Consider the following 18,476-nt stretch of genomic DNA (forward strand, 5'->3'; position numbering starts at 1 on the left):
AATGCGGGTGAAAGAAGATGATATTCCAAAGACTGCTTTCAGAACACGTTACGGTCATTACGAGTTTATGGTCATGCCGTTTGGTTTAACTAATGCACCAGCTGTGTTCATGGACCTTATGAACCGAGTGTGTGGACCATACCTTGACAAGTTTGTCATTGTTTTCATTGATGACATACTTATTTACTCAAAGAATGACCAAGAACACGGTGAACATTTGAGAAAGGTGTTAGAAGTGTTGAGGAAGGAAGAATTGTACGCTAAGTTTTCAAAGTGTGCATTTTGGTTGGAAGAAGTTCAATTCCTCGGTCACATAGTGAACAAAGAAGGTATTAAGGTGGATCCGGCAAAGATAGAAACTGTTGAAAAGTGGGAAACCCCGAAAACTCCGAAACACATACGCCAGTTTTTAGGACTAGCTGGTTACTACAGAAGGTTCATCCAAGACTTTTCCAGAATAGCAAAACCCTTGACTGCATTAACGCATAAAGGGAAGAAATTTGAATGGAATGATGAACAAGAGAAAGCGTTTCAGTTATTGAAGAAAAAGCTAACTACGGCACCTATATTGTCATTGCCTGAAGGGAATGATGATTTTGTGATTTATTGTGATGCATTAAAGCAAGGTCTCGGTTGTGTATTAATGCAACGAACGAAGGTGATTGCTTATGCGTCTAGACAATTGAAGATTCACGAACAAAATTATACGACGCATGATTTGGAATTAGGCGCGGTTGTTTTTGCATTAAAGACTTGGAGGCACTACTTATATGGGGTCAAAAGTATTATATATACCGACCACAAAAGTCTTCAACACATATTTAATCAGAAACAACTGAATATGAGGCAGCGTAGGTGGATTGAATTATTGAATGATTACGACTTTGAGATTCGTTACCACCCAGGGAAGGCAAATGTGGTAGCCGATGCCTTGAGCAGGAAGGACAGAGAACCCATTCGAGTAAAATCTATGAATATAATGATTCATAATAACCTTACTACTCAAATAAAGGAGGCGCAACAAGGAGTTTTAAAAGAGGGAAATTTAAAGGATGAAATACCCAAAGGATTGGAGAAGCATCTTAATATTCGAGAAGACGGAACCCGGTATAGGGCTGAAAGGATTTGGGTACCAAAATTTGGAGATATGAGAGAAATGGTACTTAGAGAAGCTCATAAAACCAGATACTCAATACATCCTGGAACGGGGAAGATGTACAAGGATCTCAAGAAACATTTTTGGTGGCCGGGTATGAAAGCCGATGTTGCTAAATACGTAGGAGAATGTTTGACTTGCTCTAAGGTCAAAGCTGAGCATCAAAAACCATCAGGTCTACTTCAACAACCCGAAATCCCGGAATGGAAATGGGAAAACATTACCATGGATTTCATCACTAAATTGCCAAGGACTGCAAGTGGTTTTGATACTATTTGGGTAATAGTTGATCGTCTCACCAAATCAGCACACTTCTTGCCAATAAGAGAAGATGACAAGATGGAGAAGTTAGCACGACTGTATTTGAAGGAAGTCATCTCCAGACATGGAATACCAATCTCTATTATCTCTGATAGGGATGGCAGATTTATTTCAAGATTCTGGCAGACATTACAGCAAGCATTAGGAACTCGTCTAGACATGAGTACTGCCTATCATCCACAAACTGATGGGCAGAGCGAAAGGACGATACAAACGCTTGAAGACATGCTACGAGCATGTGTTATTGATTTCGGAAACAGTTGGGATCGACATCTACCGTTAGCAGAATTTTCCTACAATAACAGCTACCATTCAAGCATTGAGATGGCGCCGTTTGAAGCACTTTATGGTAGAAAGTGCAGGTCTCCGATTTGTTGGAGTGAAGTGGGGGATAGACAGATTACAGGTCCGGAGATTATACAAGAAACTACCGAGAAGATCATCCAAATTCAACAACGGTTGAAAACCGCCCAAAGTCGACAAAAGAGCTACGCTGACATTAAAAGAAAAGATATAGAATTTGAAATTGGAGAGATGGTCATGCTTAAAGTTTCACCTTGGAAAGGCGTTGTTCGATTTGGTAAACGAGGGAAATTAAATCCAAGGTATATTGGACCATTCAAGATTATTGATCGTGTCGGACCAGTAGCTTACCGACTTGAGTTACCTCAACAACTCGCGGCTGTACATAACACTTTTCACGTCTCGAATTTGAAGAAATGTTTTGCTAAAGAAGATCTCACTATTCCGTTAGATGAAATCCAAATCAACGAAAAACTCCAATTCATCGAAGAACCCATCGAAATAATGGATCGTGAGGTTAAAAGACTTAAGCAAAACAAGATACCAATTGTTAAGGTTCGATGGAATGCTCGTAGAGGACCCGAGTTCACCTGGGAGCGTGAAGATCAGATGAAGAAGAAATACCCGCATCTATTTCCAGAAGATTCCTCAATACCTTCAACAGCTTAAAATTTCGGGACGAAATTTATTTAACTGGTAGGTACTGTAGTGACCCGAACTTTCCCATGTTTATATATATTAATTGAGATTGATATTTACATGATTAAATGTTTCCAACATGTTAAGCAATCAAACTTGTTATGTTTCCAACATGTTAAGCAATCAAACTTGTTAAGACTTGATTAATTGAAATAGGTTTCATATAGACAATTGACCACCCAAGTTGACCGGTGATTCACGAACGTTAAAACTTGTAAAAAAACTATATGATGACATATATATGGTTATATGTATAGTTAACATGATATTATGATAAGTAAACATATCATTAATTATATTAACAATGAACTACATATGTAAAAACAAGACTACTAACTTAATGATTTTGAAACGAGACATATATGTAACGTTTATCGTTGTAACGACATTTAATGTATATATATCATATTAAGAGATATTCGTACATCATAATATCATGATAATATAATAATTTAAAATCTCTTTTGATATTATAAACATTGGGTTAACAACATTTAACAAGATCGTTAACCTAAAGGTTTCAAAACAACACTTACATGTAACGACTAACGATGACTTAACGACTCAGTTAAAATGTATATACATGTAGTGTTTTAATATGTATTTATACACTTTTGAAAGACTTCAATACACTTATCAAAATACTTCTACTTAACAAAAATGCTTACAATTACATTCTCGTTCAGTTTCATCAACAATTCTACTCGTATGCACCCGTATTCGTACTCGTACAATACACAGCTTTTAGATGTATGTACTATTGGTATATACACTCCAATGATCAGCTCTTAGCAGCCCATGTGAGTCACCTAACACATGTGGGAACCATCATTTGGCAACTAGCATGAAATATCTCATAAGATTACAAAAATATGAGTAATCATTCATGACTTATTTACATGAAAACAAAATTACATATCCTTTATATCTAATCCATACACCAACGACCAAAAACACCTACAAACACTTTCATTCTTCAATTTTCTTCATCTAATTGAACTCTCTCAAGTTCTATCTTCAAGTTCTAAGTGTTCTTCATAAATTCCAAAAGTTCTAGTTTCATAAAATCAAGAATACTTTCAAGTTTGCTAGCTCACTTCCAATCTTGTAAGGTGATCATCCAACCTCAAGAAATCTTTGTTTCTTACAGTAGGTTATCATTCTAATACAAGGTAATAATCATATTCAAACTTTGGTTCAATTTCTATAACTATAACAATCTTATTTCAAGTGATGATCTTACTTGAACTTGTTTTCGTGTCATGATTTTGCTTCAAGAACTTTGAGCCATCCAAGGATCCATTGAAGCTAGATCCATTTTTCTCTTTTCCAGTAGGTTCATCCAAGGAACTTAAGGTAGTAATGATGTTCATAACATCATTCGATTCATACATATAAAGCTATCTTATTCGAAGGTTTAAACTTGTAATCACTAGAACATAGTTTAGTTAATTCTAAACTTGTTCGCAAACAAAAGTTAATCCTTCTAACTTGACTTTTAAAATCAACTAAACACATGTTCTATATCTATATGATATGCTAACTTAATGATTTAAAACCTGGAAACACGAAAAACACCGTAAAACCGGATTTACGCCGTCGTAGTAACACCGCGGACTGTTTTGGGTTAGTTAATTAAAAACTATGATAAACTTTGATTTAAAAGTTGTTATTCTAAGAAAATGATTTTTATTATGAACATGAAACTATATCCAAAAATTATGGTTAAACTCAAAGTGGAAGTATGTTTTCTAAAATGGTCATCTAGACGTCGTTCTTTCGACTGAAATGACTACCTTTACAAAAACGACTTGTAACTTATTTTTCCGACTAGAAACCTATACTTTTTTTGTTTAGATTCATAAAATAGAGTTCAATATGAAACCATATCAATTTGATTCACTCAAAACGGATTTAAAATGAAGAAGTTATGGGTAAAACAAGATTGGATAATTTTTCTCATTTTAGCTACGTGAAAATTGGTAACAAATCTATTCCAACCATAACTTAATCAACTTGTATTATATATTATGTAATCTTGAGATACCATAGACACGTATACAATGTTTCGACCTATCATGTCGACACAACTATATATATTTCGGAACAACCATAGACACTCTATATGTGAATGTTGGAGTTAGCTATACAGGGTTAAGGTTGATTCCAAAATATATATAGTTTGAGTTGTGATCAATACTGAGATACGTATACACTGGGTCGTGGATTGATTCAAGATAATATTTATCGATTTATTTCTGTACATCTAACTGTGGACAACTAGTTGTAGGTTACTAACGAGGACAGCTGACTTAATAAACTTAAAACATCAAAATATATTAAAAGTGTTGTAAATATATTTTGAACATACTTTGATATATATGTATATATTGTTATAGGTTCGTGAATCAACCAGTGGCCAAGTCTTACTTCCCGACGAAGTAAAAATCTGTGAAAGTGAGTTATAGTCCCACTTTTAAAATCTAATATTTTTGGGATGAGAATACATGCAGGTTTTATAAATGATTTACAAAATAGACACAAGTACGTGAAACTACATTCTATGGTTGAATTATCGAAATCGAATATGCCCCTTTTTATTAAGTCTGGTAATCTAAGAATTAGGGAACAGACACCCTAATTGACGCGAATCCTAAAGATAGATCTATTGGGCCTAACAAACCCCATCCAAAGTACCGGATGCTTTAGTACTTCGAAATTTATATCATATCCGAAGGGTGTCCCGGAATGATGGGGATATTCTTATATATGCATCTTGTTATTGTCGGTTACCAGGTGTTCACCATATGAATGATCTTTATCTCTATGTATGGGATGTGTATTGAAATATGAAATCTTGTGGTCTATTGTTACGATTTGATATATATAGGTTAAACCTATAACTCACCAACATTTTTGTTGACGTTTTAAGCATGTTTATTCTCAGGTGATTATTAAGAGCTTCCGCTGTCGCATACTTAAATAAGGACAAGATTTGGAGTCCATGCTTGTATGATATTGTGTAAAAACTGCATTCAAGGAACTTATTTTGTTGTAACATATTTGTATTGTAAACCATTATGTAATGGTCGTGTGTAAACAGGATATTTTAGATTATCATTATTTGATAATCTACGTAAAGCTTTTTAAACCTTTATTGATGAAATAAAGGTTATGGTTTGTTTAAAAATGAATGCAGTCTTTGAAAAACGTCTCATATAGAGGTCAAAACCTCGCAACGAAATCAATTAATATGGAACGTTTTTAATCAATAAGAACGGGACATTTCAAGTAGTCGGCGCCGTCAATGACGATTTGGTCGGGTCGCTACAGAATCATTCTTAGGCAAACTTCTTAATGGTACCAAGCTTTCATCATACGAATCCGTATTCTGCCACTTTCTGGTAACACATGTAAATTCATGATTCATACACGTAAGGATGACGACGACTTCATTAGTCACACTAGTTCGGGAACTCTGTCTCCCAGATTGTTATTTATCACCATCTGGGCTTGCTATCCACAAGTGATGCGAGGTTCCCACCGCTATGGCTATCCTTAACCACTACCGATGTTACACCGGTGTTCCTTGCTATCTACCACTTCTTGTTACTACCACCAATACTATAGGAGAGTATCGTCATCACTACTTATCACTAAGGTTGCATACTACTCGTTATCATAATTAGTTACTCTTTTCGTACCTAAAGACGTACGCATTGACGTGAACAATCATTTATACACTTCCCTCGGGAAACGCATCTTCAGAGTTGCATTAATTCTTTCTATCCAATACGAGTCACGTTTGAGACGTCGTTACACTTTGTTCATTTTAGATCTTCACGATTACATGAACTTGATGTTATGGAGTGATGTGGGAATGGAAGTATGAGTTAGCATAATATAACGACACTCGATCAACGTGGTTATATTATGGTAAGTCATACCAAAGTTCTAATGACACGTGATGGTGATTGGACTCGATCAACCTAATCACCACCATGTGCCATATACATGACTTCATTTTTCTTGTTGGACATCCGAAAACTCCGAGAATATTGATAACAACCATACCAAGAACACACCTTTGATTATCGCCAAATCATATTGATGTATCTGAATAAACGACCAATTCTTTCAACTTCAGAACATATGTTACACGTGTATACTATCTCGTTCTCGCACAGTTTTATCGACGAACTACAAAATGCTTGGTATGCTCATATCGAGGCGGAAACTTCTCTCGCATTACACTCGTACTTCTGTATAAGGAAATCTTTTATTCTAAATTCTCAATGGAGAGAGAGAGACTCTTCACATTATGCTAGTATTCGCCTCGAGGGTAAATAGTCCTAACGAACATTTTCAGAACCCGATAAGAAACTTGCTCTAACAAACGTTTTTAGAAACCGATAAATCTTCCGCGGCGCGAATTCTTGAGAAACAAAAACTTGTTCAAATATATCTTGAAGGAATGTACCTCGTTTCGGATCGAGATGCTCGTTTCACTTCTAGACTCACAAAAAGTCTCGGGACCACGTTTAGACATGAGTACGGCGTATCAACCACAAACCAACGGACCAAGTAAATGTACGATTCAAACCTTGGAAACCATAATACGAGTTTGTGTTATCGACTTCAAATTTACTTGAGAAAAGTATTTGCCTTTAGCCGAATTCTTTTACCACAATAATCCACATTCGAGTATTAACGCCACACTTTTCGAAAACTCATATAGCCGCAATTGTCGTTTTCTTAATTATTGAACCGAAGTAGGTGACAGGCAAACCACCGGACCTGAACTCATTCATGAAACAACCGAGAAATTTCTTTTAACCCGAGAAAGGCTCAAGACGGCCGTAGTCGCCAAAAGAGCTATGCCGATGTTAGACGTAAACCTCTCGAATTCCAAATGGGGGACCGCGTAATGTTAAAAGTTGCACCTTGTGAAGGTGTAGTCCGTTCTGAGAAACGTAGAAAGCTAAATCCGTCATATTCTGATCCTTTTGAAATCTTGGGGCGTATTGTACCCGTTGCTTACCGTTTCGAACTCCCAACTCAATCGAATTCTGTTCATCCTACATTCCATGTATCAAACTTAAAGAAGTGTCTTGCCGAACAAGAACTTGTTATTCCTTTCGATGAGCTTACTATCGATGACAAACTTCACTTCCTTGGAGAACCGGTTGAAACTATGAATCGTGAAACCAAACTCCGAGACAACGTAAAATCCCGAATGTCAAGTTCGTTGAAATGCCCAAGGAAGTACCTTCACTTAACCGTAGAATTTACAACGCAAGATCTCGAGGAAGAAACAACGACCACTACTTCCAACTAAAATTTCGGGACGAAATTTCTTTTAAGGTGTAGGTAATGTAACATCCCGCATTTTTCCGTTAAATTTATTTTTAACACCGTCTTTTTTTTTTGATAATATATTTTGTTATCTAAATTCGTGTCTTTCGTTAACTAACGTTCTTAATATTTCCGTTATTTGATTTTAACATCTCTCGTTTACTCTAGCGTTTTTAAAATATTCATTCGGTTAATTCACGCACCCGCTTTAAACTAGAGGGACTAGACTTATTATGAGACCAAAATTGAAGCGACCCATCCTAATCCACCCGGACGAAGTCCATATCGATTATAAACGTTTCACAACAGTTGATTACATCGCGAGGTACTTGACCTCTATATGATACATTTTACAAACATTGCATTCGTTTTTGAAAAGACAATCTTTCATTACATCGAAAGTTGACAACATGCATACCATTTCGTAATATATCTATCTATAATTGATTTAATAATAATCTTGATGAACGCGACGACTCGAATGCAACGTCTTTTGAAATATGTCATGAATGACTCCAAGTAATATCTCTAAAATGAGCAAATGCACAGCGGAAGATTTCTTTCATACCTTAGAATAAACATGCTTTCAAGTGTCAACCAAAAGGTTGGTGAGTTCATTAGTTTAACATAAATAATCATTTCATAATTTTAATAGACCACAAGATTTCATATTTCATTTCTCGTAAACATACATCCCATGCATATAGACAAAAATATCACTCATATGGATTGAACACCTGGTAACCGACATTCACAATATGCATTTAAGAATATCCCCATCATTCCGGGATCCTCCTTCGGACATGATATAAATTTCGAAGTACTAAAGCATCCGGTACTTTGGATGGGGCTTGTTAGGCCCGATAGATATATCTTTAGAGTTCGCGTCAATTAGGGTGTCTGTTCCCTAATTCTTAGATTACCAGACTTAATAAAAAGGGGCATATTCGATTTCGATCATTCAACCATATAATGTAGTTTCAATTACTTGTGTCTATTTCGTAAAACAGTTATAAAAACAGCGCATGTATTCTCAGTCCCAAAAATATATATTGCAAAAGCATTTAAAAGGGGATTAATGAAACTCACGCATATAAATATTGTAAAACAGTTAATAAAGCATTTGCATGTATTCTCAGCCCAAAAATGTAAAGAGTAAAAGGGATCAAATGAAACTCACCTAATGTATTTTATAGTAAAAATACATAGAACGACATTGAACAAGTATAGGGTTGGCCTTGGATTCACGAACCTATATCATTTGTATATTTATTAATATACATAGTTGAGCAATATATATATACAAATTTATTAGTTATATACTTTTTATATTAATAATATATATATGTTGCATATATTTATTTTGTTATATAATATATTACTTTTCGTTATGTTATATGTATTAAATATATTTTTATATACGTATATATTATTTGTTTGTTAAAAATAGTAATATTAGTAATATTATCATAATCTTAGAAATGGTAAAATTTATAACAGTGTTAATACTTAATATTATTAGTAACGGTAGTAATATTAATAATAACTCTATTTATGATAATAATAGTGATATTAACATTAATATTTGTGAAAAATATTAATTTTGCTATTAATGATAGTTATAATATTGATTTTAGTAATTACATAATAATAATTCATATAATAATGTAATATTGATACTTATGTTAATATTAACGTTCCTATTATTTACAGAAAGATACTACTACTAATATTTGCGAAAATGATATTAATTTTTTAATATTTTTATAATGATAATAATAATAAACCCTTTCATCATAATGATAGTAACATTAAAATTATAAAAATCATTAATAATTTTATGAGTAATACTATCGATAATAATAATTTGTATTATGATATTAATAATCATACTAATAATACTTAGTGATAGTAATAATGATAACAATATTGATCATATTAATAATCATGTTACAATGGTTAGTAATAATAATAATAATAATTAACCTAATAATAACAATAATCAATAATTATAATAATAATAATAATAATAATAATAATAATAATAATAATAATAATAATAATAGAAATCTTAATAATATAAAGTTATACCTTTGTAGTATTAAAAAGAGTAAAACTACCCAAGACGGGACTCAAACCCGAGACCTCCCGCTCACTCTCATACACACTGATCCATTCCTCTGTTACTCTATGTCTGTTTATACTTCGTATTTAATTTATTTAACCCAACATATCTGTATGTTATCTTCTTCTTCTTCCTCATGAGCATACAATCGATTCAGCAACCAACAAAACAACTAAACCACCTAATTTTCGGTTTCAAGCTTCTTAACTAAAATCAGTGGACTCGTGATTAACAGCAAATAAAAGAAAAACATAGAAAAAAAATAAAAACAAACTCCCTTGCTGCTGTCGCAGCATTTGAAAAAAAAAATGGGTTTTGAATTTAAGAGCGTATTAGCCAGTAATTATAACATGTAATATGTGAGAAATCTTTCATATAAACTTTCCAATACCTCGATTTAACTTGAATCGTAAAGAATAACACGAATTTGGATGAAGAACGAAGTTTGACTTTTTCTTTCAAGAACTTTGACTCTGAAATTCGGGCTTGATATAATGAATTGGGATTTGCTATTTTGAAGAAAGTTTTCTTGAAGGATTCATAACAAGATTGCATTATTACTTTTGTTTTTAAAACTCTTTTGATTTGAACTATGAAAAAAATAAAACGAGTATGAACCGAGGTGTTCACTGCTATGTTTATTTTTATCTTTTTGAGGTTTTAATTCTATCTCCAATTGCAGTACACAATATAAATCAACTGGTTTCTGTTGTAAAGGTGATTGAAGTCGACTCCCTTGCTACAGACAGATATAGGGATAAAAAAATAGAATAAAATAGGAATCAGATTAAGAAAGCTAACTGATTTTGGATTGTAGTTGGTGATTAAACATTGATTGGTACGAATTGAGAAAACAAAAAAAAAAACGAATCCTTCACAGTTTGAAAGTGATTTGAAACCAATTACCTCATTATCTTTATATATTTTGTATATATATAAATATCTGTCTATAATACATATCTATTTATTATACATTATAATAATATTAATATTTCAATTAACTTATAATGAATATTTACATTTAATATATATCATTATCATTATGTAATATGAGTTTGAATATTAATTATATCATATAAAAATGTAATTGTTTTATGTTTATAAATGTATATATATATATATATATATATATATATATATATATATATATATATATATATATATATCATTATTTAAAATATTATGTTACTTCATCATGGAATTAAATATTATCATTTCCATCATGTAATATCTATATCATTTATATATATCAATATACATAAAATACTAATTATGTACCAAAAATCATATATCTATATATATAGATTCTTTTACTGACAACTTAAATAAATTTGCATTTTTAATTTCAATTGATTAATCCATATTTTATTATTTTTAATTATCATTTACACTTATATAAATATATATGTTTAATTACTTATTTAATTACAAACAAATTGTTTGTGAATCGTCGAAACTGGTCGAAGGTAATTAAACACATGAATATAGATTTCAAAACTTTCGAGACTCAACATTATAGATTTTGCTTATCGTGTCGGAAACATATAAAGATTAAAGTTTAAATTTGATCGGAAATTTCCGGTTCATCACAGTACCTACCCGTTAAAAGAAATTTCGTCCCGAAATTTGATAGAGGTCGTCATGGCTAACAGTAAGAATGTTATTATGACGAATATGAGATGATAACTAGAGTTTTATCATCATTGAGTAATATGGATAAAACAATTCGATTATTCAAAGAGCACGAATGAAAGCTATCACAAAAGAGTGAAATGAGTATATGCAGGTTTGTCCTAACCGGTGACGTAGTCACTGTTGATTTTAGAAAATAAGGTACGTCTTAACTTTTGAAGTTGTCTTGGTTGAATTTAGAAAATAATATTCATCCTATCTTTTGACATTGTCTCGGTTGAATTCCGGAATTCAAAGGATTTAAAGAAAATCTTCGAAATCTAAAAGATTTGATTCTTCGGCGAATAAGGAAATTAAGATCTCTATAATTAAATACGGTGATCTGCTTCGATTACTCTGTCTGATATTTTCATTATAAATTAAACCTCTTCCGTTCCATTATTTTTCACCACTTCTATACTCAATTCCCAAATCCAAAAGATTGTGAAAATTGCTTAATCCAATTCTAATCCTTGTCCTTATCCTGACTGTCGTAACAATCATTCTCCTTTTCCAACTTCCACAGGATGAATTTGTTTATTTCTACTATGCTCTAGGGATTATTGTATTTATAATCCTCCCGTGTCTTTATATTGCTATACGCACTGATATCCACAGTTTGTAATTTCGGTGATGTTGTTGGGCTTTATATTCTCCCTTATATTTCAATGTCCCCAATCCTGTCTCCTATAATCACTGTCATCCACAATTAATACTCCCTCCTTTTAGCTGCGATTTATACTCCAATTTCTATTTCGGAGCTTTGTCCCTTCGTTTCTTCTTCTTGCGATTTGGGCATCTCTTGTAATGGTCCAGAATTCGCAGATATACATTTCAGAATGAACATTGTTAATGTTCTATGAAGAAAACGGTAATAGCACAATCTGACTTATCAAATTACCAGAATTCAAGGAAAATATAGGACTATCAAGAAAATATGTTCTTGATATATTTACAGATTAGACAGAATGTAAGAGTTATGTAACATGGTACATGATGACGTTATGGTCTGTGAATCATCACGTTTCATTAGAAACTCAGCATGACTTACTGTAATATAATCACGTTGATCAAGTGTCATTATATTATACTAACTCATGCATCAGTTTCCAACATTACTTCAATAACATTCATATTTTAAGCTCGAAAGTTTACAGAATATAGAAACTAACAGTTTCTATATGATGTAACACTGATAGCATAAAGAGATTAATGATTTTAGATAAGAATAGTTATGAAAATATATTCAGAAATATGGAGGATATTTATAATGAAAGATACGATGATATCTTGGAATTTCTAATATCGAAGGATGGTGAAGAAAATTTGTCCGCAAGAGTTTGGGGTCAAAAGCAAGGTATTCGTTAATGACTTCAGCAGGTACTGAATCATTTAGATTCTTTGAAGTCAAACTTATTCTTTGTGATTTGTCCACGACTTCCTTCATAGTTTCGCATAATTCGCTTTTCGGTACTAAATTTTCTATTGAGTGTTTCCAATACTCCATTCTTTATCATCAAACTTTCGACAGTTAAGGTCGTGTACAGTTTGTGCTGCTGTATTCAGCCTTTTCAGAATTTGTGGTATTGATTTGTAGACTGGGTGCTGTTCAAAATTTCAGAATTGAAGATCATGATTTTAAGAGGTACATGTTATATTTATATATATATATATATATACATATAACTGTTGTTGTAAAATTGTTGCGAGATTCAAAATAATGATTGATGATTCCCGGTATTTGGTATGGCAATACTCGTTACAAGATGCGAATGAGTATGTGATAGGGTTTCAATGAATATAATAATTTATAAAAATCAAAGATCAGCGGAGTTGCTGGTACATCTTCTGATAATGTCGTGGAATATAAAAGGTTCCTCGGTAACAATAAAAGAGTACACATATATATCAAGGTTTTAATAAGGTTGTTTTGAACGAAAATTCGAAGTTGACTTGCTGGAGCTGTGATAAAATTTGCTTCTTTGAAAGGGATTACCAAGTTATTTTGGGTAATAATAATGCTAAAGGAGCTAACACAGATACGGGTTAAACGTTTTACTCAGGTTCCGAGTGTTTTCAGGTGCATAACTATATGCGTCAATCTCTTCTTCCGTAGCTGAAGCGCGGTTGGTTCATACTCTCGATTGAGGTGTTTTCAAGAATCATGAAAGGTTTGAACGTAGATTGTAATCGTCAAGATACAATTGAGGTTTAAGATGAAATCAAGTGGCAAACTTGAAGAATTGTTTAGTTTCATATGTTATAATCAATATTTTAATTCATTTTAATTATCCAATGTTATTAGTCCACAGTTAACAGTTGATAAGGCTAAAAACGAACATATATTTCATAGCATTATCCCTCAAGAAAGACAGGCTTTTAGTTGCAATTGTTCTATTTACAAGTGATATTCGTTTAAATAATAAAAGGTGAAGACAAAAGACAGATTCGACGAATTGAAGACGCAAATGACCAAAAAGCTCGAAAGTACAAAGTACAATCAAAGAGGTTCCAATTATTGATAAGAAACGTCTCAGAATTACAAGAGTACAAGATTCAAAATGCAAAGTACAAGATATTAAATTATACGCAAGGACGTTCAAAAATCCGGAACCGGGACCAGAGTCAACTCTCAACGCTCGACGCAACGGACTAAAAATTACAAGTCAACGGAGTACAAGAATATAATATAATATATATATATAATTAAATTTAATTATATATATTATATTATATAATAAATAAATAAGCAGCCCACGTTTTTAAAGACTTTTGAGCCTCCCCAGCTGGCCATGCGATCGCATGACCTTAAAGGGCAAAGCTCATGCGATCGCATGAGGCCCTTTTTCTGGCCACAGCCCTATAAATTCGCGTGTTTGGTTCATCATAATCATCATATATCAATCTCTCTATCTAAACGTATATATATATATATATATATATATATATATATATATATATATATATATATATATTTTAATTTTAATTTTAATTTTAATTTTAATTCTAATAATAAGGGTATGTTAGCGCATATTGTAAGGGTGTAAGTCGAAATTCTGTCCGTGTAACGCTACGCTATTTTTAATCATTGTAAGTTATGTTCAACCTTTTTACATTAATGTCTCGTAACTAAGTTATTATTATGCTTATTTAATGCCGAAGTAATCGTGATGTTTGACTAAATATTAAATTTGGGTAATTGGGCTTTGTACTATAATTGGGGTTTGGACAAAAGAACGACACTTGTGGAAATTAGACTATGGGCTATTAATGGGCTTTATATTTGTTTAACTAAATGATAATTTGTTAATTTTAATATAAAGATTTACAATTGGACGTCCCTATAAATAACCATATACACTCGATCGGACACGATGGGCGGGATATTTATATGTATGAATAATCGTTCATTTAACCGGACACGGGAATGGATTAATAGTCACTAGAATTATTAAAACAGGGGTGAAATTATGTACAAGGACACTTGGCATAATTGATAACAAAGTATTAAAACCTTGGGTTACACGCAGTCGATATCCTGGTGTAATTATTAAACAAAGTATTAAGATCTTGTTACAGTTTAAGTCCCCAATTAGTTGGAATATTTAACTTCGGATATAAGGATAATTTGACGAGGATACTCGCACTTTATATTTATGATTTATGGACTGTTATGGACAAAAACCAGACGGACATATTAAATAATCCAGGACAAAGGACAATTAACCCATGGGCATAAAACTAAAATCAACACGTCAAACATCATGATTATGGAAGTTTAAATAAGCATAATTTCTTTATTTTCATATTTAATTGCACTTCTAATTATTGCACTTTTATTTATTGTCATTGTATTTAATTGCACTTTTAATTATCGTACTTTTTAATTATCGCAATTTTATTTTATCGCACTTTTATTTATCGCAATTTCATTATCGTTATTTACTTTACAGTTTAAATTAAGTCTTTTATTTATTTAATATTTTACATTAGGTTTTAACTGCGACTAAAGTTTTAAAATCGACAAACCGATCATTAAACGGTAAAAACCCCCCCTTTATAATAATAATATTACTTATATATATATTTGTTTTTTTATAAATTAAAACTAATATAGCGTTAAGCTTTGTTTAAAAGATTTTCCCTGTGGAACGAACCGGACTTACTAAAAACTACACTACTGTACGATTAAGTACACTGCCTATAAGTGTTGTAGCAAGGTTTAAGTATATCCATTCTATAAATAAGTAAATATATCTTGTGTAAAATTGTATCATATTTAATAGTATTTCGTTGTAAAATATAAGCTATTTCATATACACCTCTACGCACATCAAGTATTTTTGGCGCCGCTGCCGGGGATCACTGCTTAAACGTCGGAAGCGCAATGCTAATATATAAAAAAAGATTTTTATTTTTAAGTTTACTTTTATAATAAAAATACGCTTTTGTAAAAATACGTTTTAAATATTCTAAAATATAAAAAGAAAAACAAAAATATAAATATTTTTAAGAGTTTGTTAAATATTTAAGTTCTATAAAAGTTTCTTTATCTTTATTTTATAAAAATATAAGTTTTATTTAATTTATATAAATATATTATATAAATATATAAAACAGAAAAATAAAACACAAAATAGAAAAAAATAAAAATAAAAAAAACACTCGAGTCCAGTACTGTAGCAGCCCAGTAACTGGCCCGAAACCCTAGCTCATGCGATCGCATGAGCTCGAAGGCATATTTTCATGCGATCGCATGAGGGCATCTGACACGCCACAGTTGATTCTTGTACTGCATTAATTACGGATAATAATTATAATTATTATTATTTAACTTAAAACCCTAATTAGGGTTAGTATTTTTAATTGTTTAATTTTAGTTTTTAGATTTAATTTGTATTTTTAGTTTTAGTTTTTATTAATACATAAAATTAATAGTTTTATAAAATAAATAATATAAAAATAATATTTTTATAAAAATTGTACTTTTTACAAATTTTAGTATATTTTTATATTTTGTTCCTTTTTATTTGTTTTTAGCATAATATTTGTATTTTTCGCTCGTATTTAGTTTTAAGTCATAGTTTTTGCCATAGTTATTTTGTGTTTACTTATAGATTTTTAAAATTTGCCGTAAAATCTCTTAAGTGCTTTTTCTTTAGACTAAGATTTAGGTGCTTTAGAATTTTGCGACGCCGTTCTAAATTTTAGTACCTTTTTAAGATATTGCCATTTGGGATATAGTTTTACTTGTAAGCTTTAATATTTTTAGACGCAACTTTTAATTCTTAGTTTTTAGTTCCTTTTTAAGTTTCAACGCGCAACTTTCTTATTTTTATTTTTCGACGCCTTTTACCTATGTATCAATGATCACTCCAATTAGTAATCTCAATTTGCAATTTTAATTATAAGTTAGTGATAATAATAAGGTTGGGTTAGTCAAGTGTTTTAAAGTTTTATAAGTCACTCTTTTTCTTTCTTATTTCTCCAATTTTAATACCGACGCGCTCTTTTTCTTTCTTATTTCTCGCCATTCTAGTTTTTAGGACATAGAATTTTCTACTTCTTCTCTAAATTTCTTTAAATTACGAAAAATTATTTTAAGCGGTTAAATTGATAGACATCAAAATTTTCTGGTTCGTAGTAATAGTTGGATTTGTACGTGGACCGGGTTATTGGAGCCAAACAGTACTCAATTATATTGAGACCAAACGAATCCTGCCCCTCTGCTGCATCTTTTGGCTATTCGAAACGTGGGCAAAATCAGAAAAGTCTATTAATTGGATAACTTATATAATTTTTCTTCCTTTTTAAAAACTAATAGGATATTCAGTGAATGCACCGAGCAAAACGTTCACCACCTTTTGTACGTTCACCACCTGTAACTGATCAAGACATCTAGCAAATATTGTCGCCGTTGATTTTTCTTTAGAATCGTCATCCAGTCGACCAAGTACTCCAATTCAAATTTCCGATAATCCATTTTTTGAACCCGACCTCACAATTGAGTATCCGGAGAATATTCAGGGATGATTCATAGATCCTGAACCACTAATTTTTCCTCCGGAACCACCAATCATTCAAACAGAGATTGTTGAGGAACGAACCATTAAATCAGAATCCTCTAGCGATTCAGATTCAACAAATTCAATTATGGAGAATCTGGAACCTCTAAGTATGGAAGACCGAATGAGAGCTAAACGCACTGGCCAAGGTCACGCAATTACTCAACCAGACATTAATGCGCCAGATTATGAAATCAAAGGACAAATCCTACACATGGTGACTAATCAATGCCAATTTAGTGGTGTGCTGAAGGAAGATCCAAATGAACATCTTCGTACTTTTAATAGGATCTGCACTCTATTTAAAATAAGAGAAGTTGAGGATGAACAGATATATCTCATGTTATTTCCCTGGACTTTAAAGGGAGAAGCCAAAGATTGGTTGAAATCGTTACCTGAAGGGGCGATTGATACATGGGACGTTTTAGTTGAAAATTTTCTTAAACAATTCTTTCCGGCATCTAAAGCCGTGAGACTTCAAGGAGAAATTGTTACTTTCATACAGAAGCCAAATGAAACTCTATATGAGGCATGGACAAGATTTGGTAAATTATTAAGAGGATGTCCGCAACATGGTTTAGACACTTGTCAAATAGTACAAATATTCTACCAAGGATGCGACATCACTACAAGGAAAGACATCGATATAGCAGCTGGTGGTTCCATTATGAAGAAAACAGAAACTGACGCTTATAAAATTATTGATAACACTGCTTCCCACTCACATGAGTGGCATCAAGAAAAAGATATCGTTAGATTATCTAAAGCAGCTAGAGCCGAT

The 18,476-nt window shown here is 32.1% G+C and overlaps 1 non-coding gene across 1 annotated transcript; it reads right to left on the reverse strand.

Annotated features, from left to right (window-relative positions):
• Window positions 1–18,167: 18,167 nt before the first annotated feature.
• LOC139869864 (small nucleolar RNA R71) lies at window positions 18,168–18,274 on the reverse strand. The gene has a single exon (XR_011766438.1). It is a non-coding gene; the product is annotated as a small nucleolar RNA R71 (small nucleolar RNA).
• Between the last annotated feature and the right edge of the window lie 202 nt (window positions 18,275–18,476).

This window comes from Rutidosis leptorrhynchoides, chromosome 9 (assembly GCF_046630445.1).
Source record: "Rutidosis leptorrhynchoides isolate AG116_Rl617_1_P2 chromosome 9, CSIRO_AGI_Rlap_v1, whole genome shotgun sequence".
Lineage (NCBI taxonomy): Eukaryota > Viridiplantae > Streptophyta > Magnoliopsida > Asterales > Asteraceae > Rutidosis > Rutidosis leptorrhynchoides.